Source organism: Eleginops maclovinus, chromosome 13, assembly GCF_036324505.1.
Source record: "Eleginops maclovinus isolate JMC-PN-2008 ecotype Puerto Natales chromosome 13, JC_Emac_rtc_rv5, whole genome shotgun sequence".
Lineage (NCBI taxonomy): Eukaryota > Metazoa > Chordata > Actinopteri > Perciformes > Eleginopidae > Eleginops > Eleginops maclovinus.
This window is the reverse complement of record NC_086361.1, coordinates 10194069-10213307: the sequence shown is the minus strand read 5'-3', so window position 1 is coordinate 10213307 and position 19239 is coordinate 10194069. Positions and strand designations below refer to the sequence as shown.

Here is a 19239-nt window from a genome sequence, read left to right as displayed (position 1 = left end):
AGGTTATAGTGTAAGGTAATTTATGGCTTTAATAAGAACATGGGTTTCCCAGTTGTGAAAAAAAATTCCTCATTATTTTATAATCTTGTCATAAACTTAAATGATTAATGCATAATAATTTGTTACTAAATGGATTTTTATCCATGCTTTCACACACCACAATCAGTCAAATAGCCTTTTCACATATGGTAATAGTTCATAATTGATCCACATATGTATTAACTATTAATAAAGTCACTCAACTTATTAACTCTTAATAACGTTTTATTTAAAGTGTTAGGGAACCCAACATGTGAGCCTATTTTTTAAGGGTGAATGGATAAACAATATAGTTTTTGCAGTGTCTATGTGTGTGTGTTTCTTGGGGGGGGGGGGGGGGGGGGGGGTCCCTGTGTGAAGGCATTTCCACACGTTGGTCTAGACAGATCAACATGACTGAGTTAACTTTATTAAATGCAAATGGCGAGCACCGTCTAGGGCTATGCACATAGACAAGCCTGGGCCCTTATACAATACTGTTTGAGAGGATTCTTCTTTCAGTGATTCAAAAGATTCCTGGTGTGATTATCATGATAATTAGCCAAGCTGGAGCGCCTCTCAAGTCTGTCTACACGTTTCTGTTTCAGACAGCAACATATCGGAGATGTATGTGGTGAGAAGCTATGCAACATTTTTCAAATTGAACAATCTGAAAATCCTGTTTTACAAGTAAGGTCTACAAATATTGTTTAAAAGATATGAGGGACAGAAGTATTTCATTATCAATCATAGCCTAGTGGTAACAATATGTTAGTGATGCTGAGGTGATACATGAGCCCAAAATGAACACTTTGCAAATAATGGCTAAATTCCCAATTGGAAATATGATGATATGATAAATATTGGCAGGCAAACAAATCACTATAATTCAGTATTATGTGTTATATGATGCAGATGAAGCACACATATTGAGGAAAAAAATAGGTATTGAAATAGTGTTAGGTGGCTGAATGAATGATGGCGCCACCATGCAGTTCTGCATGCGCCTGTTGGGGGGCGTGAGAGACGCTGCCAGCTTCTTATTATAATTACATCGTCTTGCATAATATCAAAAATCTCAGAGGGTGGGAACAGTGTTACCTCACTGACTCACAAGGGGGTGGGCCTTGGACCGCGTATATGATTGGGGACAAATGAGATGTTAAACCATTTGGAGACAACGGTGGTGGAGATGTAGCCATCCAGGCGGACTGCCCCAACTCCCCGCGATGGAGAGGGGATGTCGCGGGCTGTGGATGTGGAGGAGAGCCGTGTGACGATATACGCAGAAAGGAAAAAAAGGGAACCCGTTAGATTTAAACAAATGGACGGGGCCGGCGGGACGTCACGATGCGCAGTCGCCACAAAGCTCAATACGCCGCTCATGAACGCGCTCATTTGGCTCCCAGCATGCGGCACGTCCGGAGGGACCGCTGGCTACCAGGAGCTCATCCAAACCAAGTGCAACCCATCCTGCTGCATCTAAGGAGGACACAGTAAGAAGCCTTTTTTGTATTTTGAGTGATTTGTGGTTGAATATGAGTTTAAACCTGCAGTAAGGGATTTATATTGCGAGCTCAGGCGCTTTTACGCTGCAACACACTGTGTGTTTCACCCTGTTGTGAAATAAGTGAGGATCTGGAGGCCGACGAGATGGTTTACACAAAATCTACATTTTCTTCCGGAACCTTGTGCTCTTTCTCAGTTCGGTTTGAGGTCTATGTAAAAAGCAGCATGAGAACATAAAGGCTGAACATCTTGTGATGGCAGCAGCACAGATATGTAGTTTCACTTGTGGCTGCAGATACTTTTGTTTGGCACGATACTATGTCCAAGGGAGTCTGCTGAATTCTGAGCATCACTGTGAATACAACCAATTTCAGCACTGAATTAAGTGGCCTTTTCTCGGACTTTAGTCACGTGTGGGCTTTTGATTAGTTTCCAGTCATCTTTAATTGTATAATTGTTAAAAGTGTACAAAGGAATGTCCATCTTGCAATCTCTCCTGCCCATTTAACCCAGATTTTAAACATACCTTTAAGAAAATGCCAGGTTTTTTTGTTACTCAATGAACTTCAAATTCTGCGTTAGTGTCTCTGATATGAATTAAGACATGTTGAATTTGAATATTTTGCGTGATGCTGACCCTGGATCAGTCACATTGTGTGTTGTTAATACAATAACAAAAGTGCATATTGCACATTTGCAACACTTCTTTTTTTAAAACAGCAGAAATGTTAAATTTTGGTCTATACCTCAACTCATGGTAAAGGTGTAACCATAATATGGCTCGGTTCGGCCTGTGGCGGTGTCAGGGTGGCCTCGGGCAGCCCCAGCAGCGTTGTGTTGTGTTTTGGCCCGTTTGCTGTCAACACATTACGTATTGAAAAGGCCAAGCAGGGGGGAAAGCATGTAGAAACAAATAAAAAAGGTGATTATTGTAGGCTACATGAACGCAGCAGCTTCCTGCAGGATTATACAGTATACGTGCCAGCATTGGAGAGCTCTTACATAAGGCCTGCTTAATCTGTGTGAGTGGGTAGTAAGACCTCCATCTCGCGTGTATCGGTTTTATTTCTATAGTTATTACATAACCTTTCTATAGTAGGGCTTTTGAATGCATCGTATTTAGTGGAGTTGTATTCATAATTGATACGCAAAACTGTAGCTGACAATGTGGAAAGTACTGAAGAAGTTTATTTACTATATTTCGGACGTTATTATTAAGATTTACAGTGATGTAAATCTTATTTGTATGAAAAATAAATAATTTTTCCAGTTGAAAAGGACAGCATAACTCACTCAGGCCAGAGGACGCAAAGACGAAATAAGTCAAGTGCTTCCCAAAATGAGGACGTGAATCGGAGCTTTATCATAACAGCATGACTCTGCAGTTAGACGGAGCAGGTGAATCCAGGTTTTTACATTTTTTTTAAAGGAAGATTCATAGTTGACCTCACCTGTTTAAGTCCGCGTTTAAGCCAGGAGTGACAGGTGGCAATGGATCGCGAGTTAGGAGACTTGTAAGAGGAACACGTCTAACATGTTGTAATGTGACGCTGCTGAGTCTGCAGCAGCATGGAGCCTCTCTATGCTGCAGTCAGTGGAGCTGCAGGTGCAGAGCCCCCCTGCTGAGCAACACAAACTGGATTAGTTTGGTGCTTTCTCTGACCCAGTAGGCACATTTCCCACAAAGGTGTTTTCCAGGAATAGAGGGCTCTTGTGCTATTCAGTTTACTCATTTTAAAGAAGTGCATGGTGATTTATTTCGTTTATCTTCAAGTCATTCTTTCTTTTTCTCCCTCAGAAACATCCAAACAAAAGCAACATAAATGAAGACGAGAACTACTTCCAGCCGCCACTCAGGTGAATATGAATGATTTCACTTTGTATTCGCCATGGATTCATGGATTTACCATTGATAATCAATCTGCATCTACAATTAAAATTCATAGTAGCTACAACATATTTGCCTTGCGCTACAAACATATACAGGAAAATCCCACGGAGCACGCAGCAGCAGCACGCTGTGTGGAACTAATTGATTACTCCAGGAAATCATTTTAAAATCCTTTCGGGATCCTTTTTGTGGACGCGAGGGTTCCGCTCAGATTTAGCATCGTTTACAGCAGCCTTTCATGCTCCTGACAATCTGATAAAGTACAACATGTTCACTGTGTTACTGTGAAGGTACTGTGAGCAATGGGGCGAGAGTTACAGTACCTTTAACCCAACGAGCTGTAAATTTCCCCTACAACCATATGTTTGTATTCCCTTCTTTAACATTATTTAGGTAACCGAAAGGGGTTTCAAATCAACTCCATGACTTACACGCAATACTGGTTTCGTAACCTGGATCCAGGAATGCATCAGATGTCAATTTAAAAAAGTGAAAGTTTCTACAACAGTTTCAATTTAGAGTTATTAGTCTCATTTCAACTATTAATTTCGATTCAGCAGTGTTCAGTATTTACTATGTTACTTTCACGTTTGTTTAAAATACAGCCTAAGTATGCTACAAAATACAATAAATAAATAAAGCTTTGCAGTAAAACAAATCATTTTTAGTCTGTTTTAGACAGCAATAAACGCACGTGTCAAATTATTACGGGCGTATTTTTTCATTGGCAAAATAAAGTATAATTTTAGCTTTGTAAAAACTTAAAAACACACACGGACTTGATTGGGAGAAATGTATGTAGCCATTCAGAGAATTAATTTCACTTTAATCCAAATTATATTCACATACACACAAAAAGAATGACACTAAGGGGTATGGTTAAAGACAATTATGTGGTATTTCAAATAAAACATTTATAAAAAGGAAAATCCGTAACTAATCTAAAATATACGTAAAATAACCTATAGCTGTTGAGGTGGACGCTGAACTCGTGAGCTCGTGTTTAAACGCGTGTGTGTCACAACCTGCAGACGCAGAACAGCAACATGCTCTCAACTAATGGATTTCTTTTGGCAACAAACCAAAGCATTGTGTGCATCCTATAATTCATCTCTATCTGAACCCGTCCAGAAATAATATTTAAAGTAAATGTAGGCGTAAAATATATAGTTATGCGTAGGGCAACGATATCTAAATCTGCATTTTAGCGCATTTTTACAAAGAGTGTTTTAAAAAAATGTGTGGATGAAGGCAGTGGCCTATTTCCACGATTCTGTGAGAAAGAACATCCTCATAATGGCGTGTGTGTGCGCGCGGATGTGCGTGTGTGTGTGTGTGTGTGTGTGTGTGTGTGTGTGTGTGTGTGTGTGTGTGTTAATTAGGCATCACACCTCGCTGCATTAATTGAAAGCCAGCTATAGGATTGACGTCATTCCCCTCTCACGCCAAAGGCCATTATTTATTAAAAAAAACTGTTTAAAAGAAGGAAAATAAATAGAGGGATATATATTATGTACATTTTAGAAAGTGGTTGTATTTGGGTGGGTCTCTTACTATTTGTAGATAATTATGTACTATGGAAATGATGTAAAAAATGTAGATATGAACATACTATAAATAATAAAAAATGGATCAAGTAATACATAAATGGAAAAAATGAAAGCATAAAAATATTCATAATGTGACTCAAATTATTGATATTAAATGTTTACGCAATATTTGTAAACATTTCATCAATTTACTATATAATATAGGTTATTTTAAATTCTAATCTGTTTAATGCAGTTAGGTGAAAAATGAGTCTTTAGAGACGATGGCACTTGCATGTTCTTTTGTACTAAGCATATTAAAACAAACAAAAAAATGTTTTGAAGCAGTATGTGCAGAAAAGATATTGAGGTTTTTAAACTATTTATGCCAGTACTATTTGAATAATGATCAGGTAAACTTCATGAAGTATATGTTTATCTGTCTGTACAGTTAAAATACTTCCAGGTTCGCCATTAAATTGACTGAATAGACTACCTTTATATATCACCAAAGTATTTACCTTGACTAAAATGTGTTTGTGTTAAACTTTCGAGGGATTTCCTCCTTTTTATTCTGCTATATTGTAATATTTCTTACAGGTCTATTTGTGTAAATTATTCCCTTCAGTGCTATTTCATCCCGAGATTCTGATGCCCCTCATAAAGATTTTTATTGTTGTTTTCTTTAGATCACTGGATTGTCGGCTATAATGCTTTGTTTTGAATTCCTATAAGAACCCATTCACATTTCAGTCATATAAAAGACACTTAATAGCTTGGAAAATGTGTTTTCCCAGCAGTATCCCTTGTGAATCTTTAGTCATGCTTGTTTTTCATCTCATTTCACTGAGGCATTTTTAACACCAAGCAATAAATCATATGCATTAACACTCCAGATTTATGACCATTATTGTCATTATTTCCACTCTTGAAACAATGTGTGAAACAGACTAAAGTAGCTTTGTTTTAGTGAATAAAAGCATTTTTCCCTGTCCTTGTGTCTCTCCAGGTGTGTGTCGTAGGCTGTGTGTGCTGCGGGCAGAGAGCTATGTTCGCAGGCTGGAGGGGTTGTCTGTTATCTTTGGTTATCTAGCTGTATGAGTGATGCACATTTTTCATAAAGCTAGATAACCGAAAGTAACAAGAATCCCATTACACGCCTGCACGGAGGCAGAAGACTAAATAAAAAACACATCAAAAGAACCAGGAAGGGGCTCAGACGATGGAGGTTGCCAAGCGATGATGTGAAGGTATGATGCTGTGTTACATCAGATCTGATAAAAGGGAGGGACAGATCTATCATAGAGGATCTAATTTGCACCAAGGCAACAAAAAAACAAAACTATATTTGATTTTTTTTTTTACAGAAAATGGGTTTCAATGTAACATGAAATGCTGCAGTGGTGGGGCATAGATGTGCAGTAGTGTTTGAATGCTCCTTTGTTCTTCCCAAGTATCCACTTAAAAATTGCAAACAAATCAATATATCTCAATAGTTTATATGTACACCTTCTCCTACTAAAAACATAAAGCACAAAATGACTAATACATCTGATAATTTTTACTTTAAAATGTACGGTTATCTCTTGGAAAACTACAGTCTTTAGGTGTAACTTAAGTTTGAGCTATTGAATAAATCAGTTCCTCTTCTGTCCAAACATCTCACTTAAGGAGGAAATACATCACATTAACAAAGAAGCAAGTTAAGGAAATTAATTACAGTGATTTAAACCCTCTTCTGAGTCTCTGCAGTGAGTGATACTGGAGGGATGAAGGGCAGTCTGTCAGTTAGGGGCCACAATCAAGCATTGCTGACCTAGGCCAATTTAGACACTTAAAGCAATAGTGTGATTGACAAACCCTATTTCTACCACCTTCATGTCCCACCAATCCATCAATAGATTTTCTATAGCTCAAGTACTTTACACAAGGAGAGGTTTATTCTGCACTGTGGCCCAGAGAATTATGGGCTTTATCTAGTTGTATGTTTTTTTAATTACATTTTTTAGATTACAGGCCTATAAGTAATCACACATCAAATCAGGATCTTTACCTGTTTTGTTTTAAGGTTTTGTTTCTGAAAAATGTGAAATCACTGCAAGTACAAATGAGTGAAGAGTAAAGCGACTAGCGTTAATGAGCTACAGCTACTTTAAGAACAATCTGAATAGAGAGTTTAAAGTTGTAAAGTGCTTGGTTAAGATGTTGAGATAAATGTAAAAAAAACAACATCCTAAAACAATCCTCAATCCGCTCTTCTAGTCATAGGCCTTTCTTTTTCTTGCGTCCTTTCTCTCTCCTTCTCACACTAAAAAAAAATGTACACACTGTTCCTACAACCAACACACATACCGCACACAGAATCTCTTTGTCTAATTGCGCTTCATTTGCGTAAGAATTTGGCCTCAATCGGATTTTAATTAGCCTTCATTTTGCCTTTTTAATTGATGCCAGATAATTGGCTACATTTTGGTCTTAGCTCAGTTTTCTTGCTTGAATGGTTTTTTTTTTAAGGAAAATCTGTTTGTTGTTGTAGTCGTTAGATGAGAAGTTAACTACACGTGGTGGACAGAAAAATACACAACTACCACCTCATTTTTTTTGTTTGAGGGACTGCATGATTCACAAAGGGATGATTATGTGCATGCAACTCTCCTGCGGTTTTACAGAGCATGTCCTACAGAGGCAGTGGTGGTGAGAGAGGTGAAACAAAGACAGGAGCACCTCGAGAGGCAATTAGCGGCACTTTGCCATCATTTGGAGCATCTCCCCTCCAGTTAATGCTCTTCTGCAGTTGATTTTCTGCCTTCCTTGCTAAAAGAACATAATGGGCTTTGTCTCAAACAAGTCAACAGTGTGTCATCGATGGGCACAACGAGGCCGTGAGGAAAGATGGTGTGTGTGTTTCACCCCATCTCCAGTAACTTTGTTCAGAATAAATACTATCTAGAAATACAAATCTGTAAACTGCTCAGCTCCATAAACATCAATTGCCTTTACCAAAATCCCAAATGTATTCATCTTGAAAAGACCCGCACATCAGTAAAATAAGACCGTAAGACATTTTCAAATACTGAATTGATATCAAAAACTTCTTAATGATGCTTCCCATTCATTTATCGCTAATGCCTGCAGTTCAATTTTTTATATCCAAGATTAATTAAGCCTTTAATGCCTTCAAACCTTATTTTATTGTTGGCAAAAAAACATGTTGGAAGCTTTTTTTCTTCATTGACAATTAGTCAAATGCTCTTTTTGACACTGTACTTTCCCAACATGCCTCTCCTTTCTTTTGCTTTCCCCCCTCCTTCATTTAATTTTATTCTTTTCGTTTTTTTCCCAGCTTGGATTCTCAGATGGTTGGTTCTGATTTGTATGCATTTGCATAATGAATGTCATTTGCATGCTCAGGGGCAGACCATACCATGAGAACGGCTGTGTTGGTTGTTTGTGTGTGTGTGTGTGTGTGTGTGTGTGTGTGTGTGTGTGTGTGTGTGTGTGTGTGTGTGTGTGTGTGTGTGTGTGTGTGTGTGTGTGTGTGTGTGTGTGTGTGTGTGTGTGTGTGTGCGAGTGTGAGTGTGAGTGTGAGTGTGTGTGTCATGCATGGGCACATGTGTGTGTTCGTATGTGTGCGGTGTATATTAAGCACATGTAAATTACACGTTTTTTATAAAAACAGACCATCACAGGGTTTGTTTGTTTCGTGCCCACACTGTACACACTTTGTTCTTCCTCTCTGACATGTGAATGTGTGTGTATGTGTGTGTGTGTGTCTTGGGGTGTCCATATGTGGGAAAATTCCTCTTCTATGTGTGGTGCATGTAGGGCACCAATCTGACAATAATGCCTCTTTCTGTCTCTCCGCCTCTCTCCATTCTGTCTTGTAACCGTTCAGCAACATAACGAGAAGAATGAAAATACAAGAGTCACTCCTCAATCCCATAAGCCTCCTCTTCTCCGACCCCTCCCTTGCCAGTTTGTCCTGCTCTCCCACACGGCAAGTCACAGTCCTGCCACCATCTTAGGTGTTAAGACTGGCACAAAATGGCAGCTGTAGCAGAGGGAACGTGGAAAGCGTACACTGCACCTTCCCCCACTCCATTTTGGCCCCGATCCTTTCCGCACCATTGGTTGCCTCAAGACAGTGTTAATTACTGCCAGTGTGTTAATTGTAGAGATCGCCCCAAGAGACGTGCAAAAAGGGATGAGATAGGAGGAAATCGTAGAGCCGGTGGCTTTTGAGTGTCGGCAAGCTGGCATTTTCGAGGGCAGCTGCGATTCCTGTGTCGCTTTCTCGGTGCCCGTCGTCATGCTGCAGACGCTGACGATCGACCATTTTGTGGATTTTCAAGACGCTCGAAAAAGTCTTCTGAGTGCTCGGCATCTGGGACTTTAATTAGATTGTTCTTTTGATTACAAAGAGTTAGAATTTTGCACCACTAGCATTTTTTTGTGTGTGTGGAGCATTCAAACGAAATTTACGCTACAGGCGAGTGCACACAGCTTTGTTTGATCAAGTGGGAGAAAGAAAAACACCTACATCCCTGACATTCTCAAGGAGCTGTAATTAGCAACATGGTGGTCTTCATAAATCTCTGCTTGTTATCACACTTACTGTAGTTTTCTCAGATGGGCAATACACCTCCTATTGGCTTGAAGAAGAATATTTCTTGCCAGGAGTAATCAGCAACCGTCACTCATTTTTGGACTGGAGGAATGTCCTATTTTAAGATTTTGTTGGACATAAGATTAAAATAATCAAAAAAATATACATCAGTTTGTTGCTGTTGAGTGAAAACCTTTCATCTCCATCAGACAGCCACATTTTCTGGCCCTTTTTTATGCTCTATGATCATGCATTTTTTATGTCGACCCCAGTTGGTTTAAGTCCAAGATCAGATAAATGTCTTTTAGGGAATTAATGGAAATGACTGTGAATTAATAATCCAACCTTATATACAGTAAGGTTACTTACTTAGCTGCATTTGGATGAAAACCATCATAGTAACTCTATCTGACTCTTAGCCTCATGTGCATTTAAAAGAAATGTTTTACAAGTCTCAACTTTAAGAGTAGCATAGGACTTTTACCAGATAGGAAAACAATTGAACGCCTCGTATAAAGAGTTAGAACTGATGTTTTCCAACTTGCAATTTAGCCAACCTTTTAAATAGGGAATATGTACGATAGCCTCTTTCAATGTGGTTTTATGACCTGCAACTCTCACTCTGACCGCCACAAACGAGGGACGGACGATGAGTTGAGGGTGTTAGTTAGTGAATGACTAAGGAAGACTGGAGAGAGCAGTGGGGGGGCAGACAGACGAGGAGAGGGAGGCTGCGACAGTGAGATCTCAATAGTGAGAGGCCTTCTTTGTGCTCCTGTGTGAGGTTTATCTTGGGGGGGTGCAAGGGGCACTAAGAAAGGAGGGGAAGAGGAGAGGGTGGGGATCCTATCTTGGGCCCTCAGACAAGCGGCACATTGTCCTCCCCAATGTGTGGCGGCACTTGTGGCGTAACGCCATTATTTAGGCCAGTGGAGGGGACGGGGGTCTGGAGACCAGCTTAACCAAAACGCCAATTAGAGCCGGATCGTCCTGATTAATGGACGAGGGAGATTGGTAAACAATGCCGACCATTGTTAACGTTACCCCCCACTCCTCACACACACATACACAATCCCCTACCCCTCGGGTTTCTTTCACACAGCAGACCATACTGCCTCTGAAACACACACACAGCCACACACAGGCACACACATACACACACGCAAAACACATGCACAAAACATGTCCGTCATGCCAGTGCTCAGAGGCCTGCCATTAGCATGCTGCTCTTGCAGTTGCTGCACCCTCAATGTACATTTTGACTTGGTCTTTATCATTGATCTTCCCATTGATAAAATTAGCCTAATTCGATTTTTCAGACAAAAATAAAAGTTTGCGACAAAAGGTTTGACATTCCGCAAAACCAAAATTGTAAAACAAAAAAAAGAACTACAGTAGAATGTTTCAGAAGACATGTCCTAATGTATTTAACATGCACATAAAATTAAACACTGCGTTTAAGTTCTACATGGAGCGATGAAACTGAGGCGTCTTTCATCAAAAGCAGCGCTGGGCTCATATGTTAATCACACACCATGCGATGCTCGGCTCTGCATTTCAATACGTCCTACTTTATTGTTTTTTTTAAGCATATGCGCTGAATAATTAGCCACCACATAGTCCAATCAGGGGCATGCCAATGTGGGGTTGCCATGGCGACCCCATCAGTTCTTACCAACCTCCCCCCCAACTCCCTTTGCCCTCCACCCCTATGTCCCCCTCCTCCTCCCCCTGCTGCCTGGCTGCAAACAGGACGGGGAAAATAAAGCGTGGGAAAAAACATTTTGGTAGTTCAGACAATGATAGTGGGGGTGAGGAGAAGGGGGAAGAGAAGAGGGAGAAAGAGAAGGGAGGAGAGGAAGAAGAAGAGGAGATTAGAGGAGAGGAGAGGAGGTGGCATGTTGGTGATTGGAGGAGCAGCTTGTGTCTAGACTGGCAAATACAGACATGGTGGTTCTGGAGTTTAGTGTTCTTTGGGGTTGAGTAGGGGGGGGACATATTTTATCTCATCTGTCTGGGATGGTTGTTGGTTGGTGTGCATGTGTTTGTACCGCTGTCATTAATGGGCCATCTATGGGCAGTGAAAGGGAGTTTACAGTAAAGGCCACTCAGAAGGCGATATACAGTAGCAGCGAGGTTTTAAATAAATTACGCAGGGCTAAGCTCACAGTCTGATAAATATTTGTGAACATGATCCATTACACAATATCCTGCTGCAATCCTCCACATTGGGCTGGCAATATGACTAAACTCTTTTATGCGGAGATAGCATGTTTTATGGTAATTTGATCAAATGTAGCTTAAATGAAATAACCAGACTTTGCTTATTGATGTATTTAAAGACCAACCAAACTACTTTCAATTAAACATTTTGAGAGCTTAAAGTTTAAATAAGAAAAGGTAAAAAAATGTTGTGCTTTCTAAGGCCGATGGTTTCTAAGCGTGTGTCATGGAGGACACGTGTCAGACATTAATTGCATGGTTAGATGTTGTACTTCTCAGCCTTATTTACCAAGATAATCTCTTGGGAGCCATCTCTTATATAATGGTCTCTGCTCCTATTCTGTGCCATAAATGCAGAAAGAACCAACACAGGGAGTCAGGGATTTGCCTTGATTTTTGAGTTCACTAACATATTTGAATATAGCATTAAAAATGGCCACACACGTAAACTCTGTTGCTCTAAATATTGCACAAACTATACATCCTTTGGTCTTTCTAGGTGAAAGTGTATGGTTGTACATGAATGTGGTTGTTATTTATCTATCACCTTATTTAATGATGGTTTTAACGTCAATTCTGTCTCCTCTTTTAAGGTTTCTGACCAGTCTGGAGTTTGGAATCATCAAATCCTTGCCTCCTTTGGACTGTGACTTTCAGTCCAGCGATGTTCACTTCACACAAGAATACATCATTAACAGATAACATAAAGGAGGGCACGCACTGATTCTGTGAAAGCAGGAGCGGTCTCTAACACACTCTAAAACTGGTAATGGATACAAAAGTGACTTCAACAGCACAACATCTTGATCTGACACGTGAAAGAAGATTTTGATATGCGTGGACAAACTGACATTCGGCTATTATGATGCTGCAACAGAGACGGCAAAGTGATCTGTGTGTGTGTGTGTGTGTGTGTGTGTTTACACAATGTTTTTGTGGACTGCTTTGCACAGCTGTTCAGGAAACATCTGCACTAGATTTTTCATGTAGGTCAGGGCTTAGATCACTCCATTACATGCATGCACACACAAATTCAGCCATTCGAGATTCAAACATAAAAAAGATTTGACTTTTTAAATAGCTGCAGTTGTAATTTTCTGTACTATTCCTGAGTATTATTAGTATTCAATAGCATTTAGTATTATTCTCCTTCAGGTGGGCAATTTATCTTATGTTTGATATTCATTTTTCTTACTTTTCTTTTGAAATCTCTTTGTTTATAATTACTTTAGCTAGCACTTAGAGTAGTGTATTTGTCTCGTGTGAAATGTTGGTTGTTTGCAATCAAATTGTTGACAATCTCTGACTGGATCACCTGCAACATTTGAAATTATTTTTTTGATGAAGGGTTGTCAAAATGTTTTATGGTCAAGATCCATCAACTAAGAATTGTAACTCAATCATTCCGATATTTTTTGACATTTTATTTCATGTCATAACTATATATTGTGTTATGTACATCTCTATATCCCTTAGCATGCTAAATACTTTGGCGGTTAAACCAGCTCTGGCCACAGCCATCTGTCAAATACATCACATTTTTATTATACCTTTTTTATTTTGTGTATAATATCTTCATTTAAATTTACTTCATTAGATTTTATTTTTAGAGTATGCATTTCATTTTAGGATTACTGCAGGAAGCATTTAATGCAATCAAACTTATTTTTGATATCTATGCAAGAGAAATGAGGAGGGGGTTCTGTTAAGTTTGCACTATTTGTATGAATGATTGCACATGAATTTTATTGTTGAGTTTGCACATCAACAGCTAAATGTATGGGTTCATGTTGTGTGAGAGTTGTGGTATTTTACCAATATGCACTATAGGAGCGCAGTTGCAATGTGTGTACTACGATATTATTGGAGCGTGTTTGCCGTAGGTTCATTATAAACAGTGTGTTTAATGAGATGATTTAATCAGCTGTTAATTGCACAGTCAGCCTCAGAAACTGAAATCTGGATTTATTCCACATTTCATTTGTCAATTCAGCTCCTTTGCCACTGTGATATGAATAATTCAATGCATAGGAATTTGTGTTGATCTGATGTGGAACATGAATATGAGCAATAGATTTTATGCAGTTTGAATACTAGTCAGTGGGAGTAATTGATTATATTACAGTGCACTATGAACTGCTGTTTTAGGAGTCTTATAAGCATGATTTGCACGTGAGCTGCTGTTAATTTACTCAATGTTTTAACTATGCAATTGTTTCTACTGCAGTTAATTGAAAACAATAAAAGTAATAATGTTTACATGAAACAGTTTGTCTAAGTGTTGATTTCTGATGTCTGTGTGTTATATGTCAGAACGCACGTATTGTTTCTCCTACAGTACATCATCAAAATACTAAGTCCTGCACATATTGCCTGTTAGCTTTGTGAACACATGTAAATCCATTTGAAGTCATTTGACATTGTTAACGTAGCAGGAAAGTACTAGGGTGTCTGAGCCTTTCTGTTCCTGTTTAGTCCCTAAAACATGTAAATATCCTCACCGAGTTCAACAATTGATAAACTTTCACACAGTTCATTTAACCTGTAATTGGAGTGATGTGTGTGAATGATGTAGGTAAAATCTAACCATTGTGAAATGGATGATTTTAACTTATGAGGTCAGTATGAACAACGAACAAAGATAAAGATGAAAAAAAAGTAGTGCTGCACCGGTTTACAGAAACTCTGGGAATCTTTGTTAATAGAGAAAGTTGTCAGTAAATCTAAAATTAATGACTATCCAGCTTATTTTCAATGAAGGTGCTGGGCTTTGGAAGGCAGTCTGAAAGCATCCAAGGCACTCCAATCCTAGGTTAGAAAATCCTTTATTAATATATTTAAAGCTAACGTGGTTTCAACTCAACAAGACTTACTCAGGGTATAAAGTCTTGGATAAATATAAATCTGATTGTGAGCTTTATTATGATTTTGTTGGTTTTCTATAGTCATTGTGATAAAAATCATGTAGTGAAAATCTGATATTGTGAAAGCCCTACTTGGTATATGTAATGTTTTACAAATACAAAATCTGAGCCAACTATGAGGCTCCACCCTCCATGAAACATTTAGGAGTAAACTATTTGAAAGACATTTGAATTTGAGCCGGCTGTTTTGGGTTTTATGGCCTCAGGGTCAGGACGTGGTTGTATCCAACTCCATTTAATGTAATTCAACTGTACGGGTTAGCAAACCCAGGTTAGAAACATCCAGAGGAGGAAGCTCGAAAGCAGGGAGCAGAACTACATGCTCACATGAACTTGCTCACTGATCAATGTTTACACGCACTGTACCGTTAACGGTGAAATCAGAATCACATCGGGATGTTGTGTTGAGACTCGCATGGCGCGGCACAGCTGCTCTTAAGGAGGCGCAGGACAGTGCCTCCAGCTGCTGCCGTGCTGCATGCAACATCTGGAAACATCTGTAGGGACGAGATCCTCATTCAGCTCACAAACAATCCTGGGTTAAAGGGCTCCAGGAAAACGGTTTCTGAGCTTTGTTTTTACGCATGATATGACGGATAATCGTTCATAGTGAGCAGTTGTCATCCAAGCATGCAAAGTACAAAGTTCTTTCCCCTTAATATAGTAAGGAAGAAATGGTTAAGACAGCAGGGACTGTATATAATAAATCATTAAGAAAGGCTTTCCATTTTGATAATGTTTTTGTCAATCAGTGAAGAAACTAAAAAGTAGGAAAATGCTACACATTTATGATCATTTCTCAACTTTTCTTCACCCTTTCTTTAAGAAGGTGGACAGTTTGGACTAGAAAAAAACCCACAGAAAATAAATGTCAGCTTTGTAGCGATTGGTGGAAAAGTGGTCCTAAGAAGGAATCTAAATATCTTACTGTATAAAAATTATGTTATAATTGCCTTTTGCGTCAGGGGTATCAATAAGCGTTTTCTCCTCAACTATGTTTGGTTTCAATGAACCTTGTAACCTTGTCTTTGGTCAGCTTCCTGTAGAGTGTAAAATTGTTATTTTTGCATCATTTGTTCCACTAAACTGTTACTATATTAGAGCATGTACACACAAGAAACTTCCTGTGTGCATAAAGTAATTTTAACAAAATTACATCAAACTGTAGCTATGTGAAAAATGTAATAAAAAAAACAAAACAGACACAGTACTACTATCAGCTGTAGAAATAATACAGTAACTTATGTTACAAAAAACGTACAATAGATATAATTAGTCTTTTACCAACAAGTTAAACTTATCAACATTTGTTATTTTATTCCGGAGCAATAGCAGAGCATTTTAGGTGATATTCTTAGAGATTCAAACCAAACTAAAATTAGCAGTGTATTAAATGAGTGTAAAACCCAACAGTTACTTATTTACCACTGTAGATCTTGTCAACAGGATAACGAGTATTGTTTTGCTAACACCATCAATCCTGAGTGAATGTGAGCGGGGGCCATATGACAGGTAGGCCCTCTGCCGCAGAGCGGCCTCCAGACAGCAGGAAAGTTACGGGAACCGTCTGATTATAATAGAATCAATAACAAAACAAAAGCTCCTGTCTGGGAGGAAAATCGTGGGAAGTGCCGCCGAGGGCCTGATTAGCATTCTGTGTTGAGAGTCCCGTGGGCCGTCTCCTGGAGCCCCCCAACCCAGGAGTGAAGAATGGATGTGCGGGAGGGGAGGGGAGGGCAGAGATGGAAGAGAGGTTGCAGAGGGCCAGACGGGGGATGCGGAAAGTCAAGGAAGACAGCTTCACAAAGACAAGCATGGTGCTGAGGGGGGGAGAGAGAGGACGGGGGAGGAGCTGGAGGACTTGAGGCTGCCACCGTGAAATCAGCCGGTGTGAGGGAAATGGGTTCAAGTTCAACAGCAAATCCTCGTCTGTGTGATGAGGTGATGAAGACAAAATGTCTCTGAAAGAATGCCGTCTGACTTGAACCGCCTATAACTCTCCCCCGCCTCTGTTTATATTGGTTATTGCTGTAAAACTCACTTTATTTTTCACACTATCTAAAGCGTGAATGTCACATTTTTTATAAAACTTTATTTGAACGCACAATATTCACATGACTGACAATTTCACACCAAAGTAGCGCTGCAACCAAGGACAATTTTAATTATCAATTATTCTGATTATTTCCAATTTAATGAGATTATTCTGTTGTAAAAAAAACAAAAGTTTCAGTTTCAAATCTAAATAGAATAAAATAGAAACATTAAAATATTCAATTATCAGATAAAAAGAAAAGGACCAACAAGTACATCATTTGATTTAAACTCTACTACATTTCTCTGCTATATATGGATGTGCAGTCTGTGACAGTAATGTTCCCAGTGTTCGAATGAGACAATAAGGACTGCATTAGGGCGTAATACTGTTTTGACAATCGTAACCTGTAGCATCATTTACTGTCATGTGAAAGATGGAATATCCAAAGTTTCCTAAGATATGTCTGCTAAACAACACATATTTCTAGATAAAGTCGAGACTGTTATACCCAAGCAAAGATCATATCAGAAACACAAAATACATTAGAATTTAACAGTGTCTATACTTCACTTCTCAATCATTATAAAAATGTGATTTGTCAAGTTGTTTGTGGTAAGGAAGGCAACAGAAATCTTTTTTTAAATAAACACAATTGTATTAATCTATGGTTTGAACAGGATTTATAATTCAACCACTTGATACATGACAATAGTAGGTTCTATAAAATAGTTATGGTATTACTTTTTAAACTTGCATTTTGTATTAATTCTAGCATCAAAACTTGTGACTTAGCTGCACTTATGATGAACTGCATTACCAGACAAAGGAAACAAACAGTCAGTATTAAAAACCTGAAAATATGAATGCATTTTGTTATAAAAAGGTGCTGAATATATCAAGGTATGGAAACAAACAGCTTAAAACCACAGAATAAATCATGTTCCTCGGCGTGTCAGAGGTCAGAAATGAAGTGTGAAATGAAGAGATCTGACCTTGGGGCGGACGGACAAAGGTCACTTCCTCCCTAATTCAACACCTCACTACACACAATTGAGTGTTTGAATGTGTGTGTGTATGTGTTGCTCTGTGTGACCCTGTTCGCTGGCCTTTTAAATCCTCAAGTTGCTTGACCTTTGATCCCTTTGATTGTCGCTGAGTGTCCTCACAGGCTGCTGGGAATTTCTCCTAAAGACACCTGCGACATCCTGCTGTTAGTTTTTATTGAGTCACTCCCTCCTGATCTAATACCATGAATTTTTCCTGAAAGTGGGAAGTAAGGGGTGGAGGAAGTACTCAGACCCTTTAATACCACCACAATGTAAGACAAATCAGCTTTTTAAAATGTTTTAAATACAATTTAAGTGATAACCTAGGGGCTGCAACCCGAGGGGTCGTGAAACAAGTAATTGGAAAGAAAATAATATGGATTTGGATTAACAGTAAATGATGCTTTGTGAGAAGTTTGTTGGGAAAATCTGTCTTTGGTGAGGCTTCTATTAACATCTGGCGTGAGATAATAAGATAAAAACGAATCACTGCTTTTTGAGAGACACACAAAACTGTGTAAATGAAGTATTGAGGTTTCTGTAATTGGTCTAATTGTAACTTTTAAGCTTCTTTCAGGTTTCAGAAGCACCTTAGTTTGTTTAGACTGTATGATACAATAGTAGTTTGGTAAAAAATGTAAAGAAACACATTTTTGGAAATCCTAAATCTGATATCAGGGTCATTGGTTTATTCCCTTAGTGCAGAGCGGCAGGGGGGGTCAAAGCTGGATAAAGAGGTTGTTGACCTGCTGGTTCGCTGAGTTTAACCTCTTGCCTCCTTTTTGATGAGAGCTCAAAGGTCGTGACTCTGTCAGGAGAGGTTCAGGGGACAGGCGGGAGGACGAAGTGTGTCGTCCATCCCTAGTAATCCATGGGAAGGAATTTATACACATGTGTACGGTCGGACAAACATCAAAATGTGACAGCTAGTTCTAAATATGCATAGCTTTTGCAAAAACAGTGCAGACTGACCATGCAGTTTCACAAAGAATCTATTGTCTTTTCCTTTTTGGTCGCATAATCACATATTGTTTGGATCATAATGTGTGACAAAGATCATGCATGGGAATGCTCAGTTGAACCTCTTTCTTAAATTTCTTCCTGTGTCTAAAAGTCATCCTCTCGCTGGTTTCCCACAATAACCGTCTAGTGTAGGCTTTTGAACATTTTGTGAATCGTCCCTCAACTCCGCCAGCCCTTTGACGCTGGGGGCGTTGAGCTCGACCGAAAACAATATCTTATTGATTGCGATATAAAACAGATCCGTCCAGACGAAGACACAGGCACAAAACATGGCTAGAAATCAGCCATGAGTATGTCATGGCACGCTGAGGGTCTGACTACTTAATTAGACATATAAAAGGGCTGGGTCAGGCGGACCAGACAGGCAAAGAAAGGCAGGCGAGATGAGGCCCTTCAAACTGTCTGCATCACACTGTGGATGTGGGTGTGTCT

The 19239-nt window shown here is 39.1% G+C and overlaps 1 long non-coding RNA gene across 1 annotated transcript; it reads left to right on the top strand.

Moving 5' to 3' along the window:
- Nucleotides 1-1207: 1207 nt before the first annotated feature.
- Nucleotides 1208-14042, top strand: LOC134875162 (uncharacterized). Its single transcript, XR_010167172.1, has 4 exons — nt 1208-1514; nt 3326-3384; nt 5957-6197; nt 12370-14042. It is a non-coding gene; the product is annotated as an uncharacterized LOC134875162 (long non-coding RNA).
- The last annotated feature ends 5197 nt before the right edge of the window (nt 14043-19239 follow it).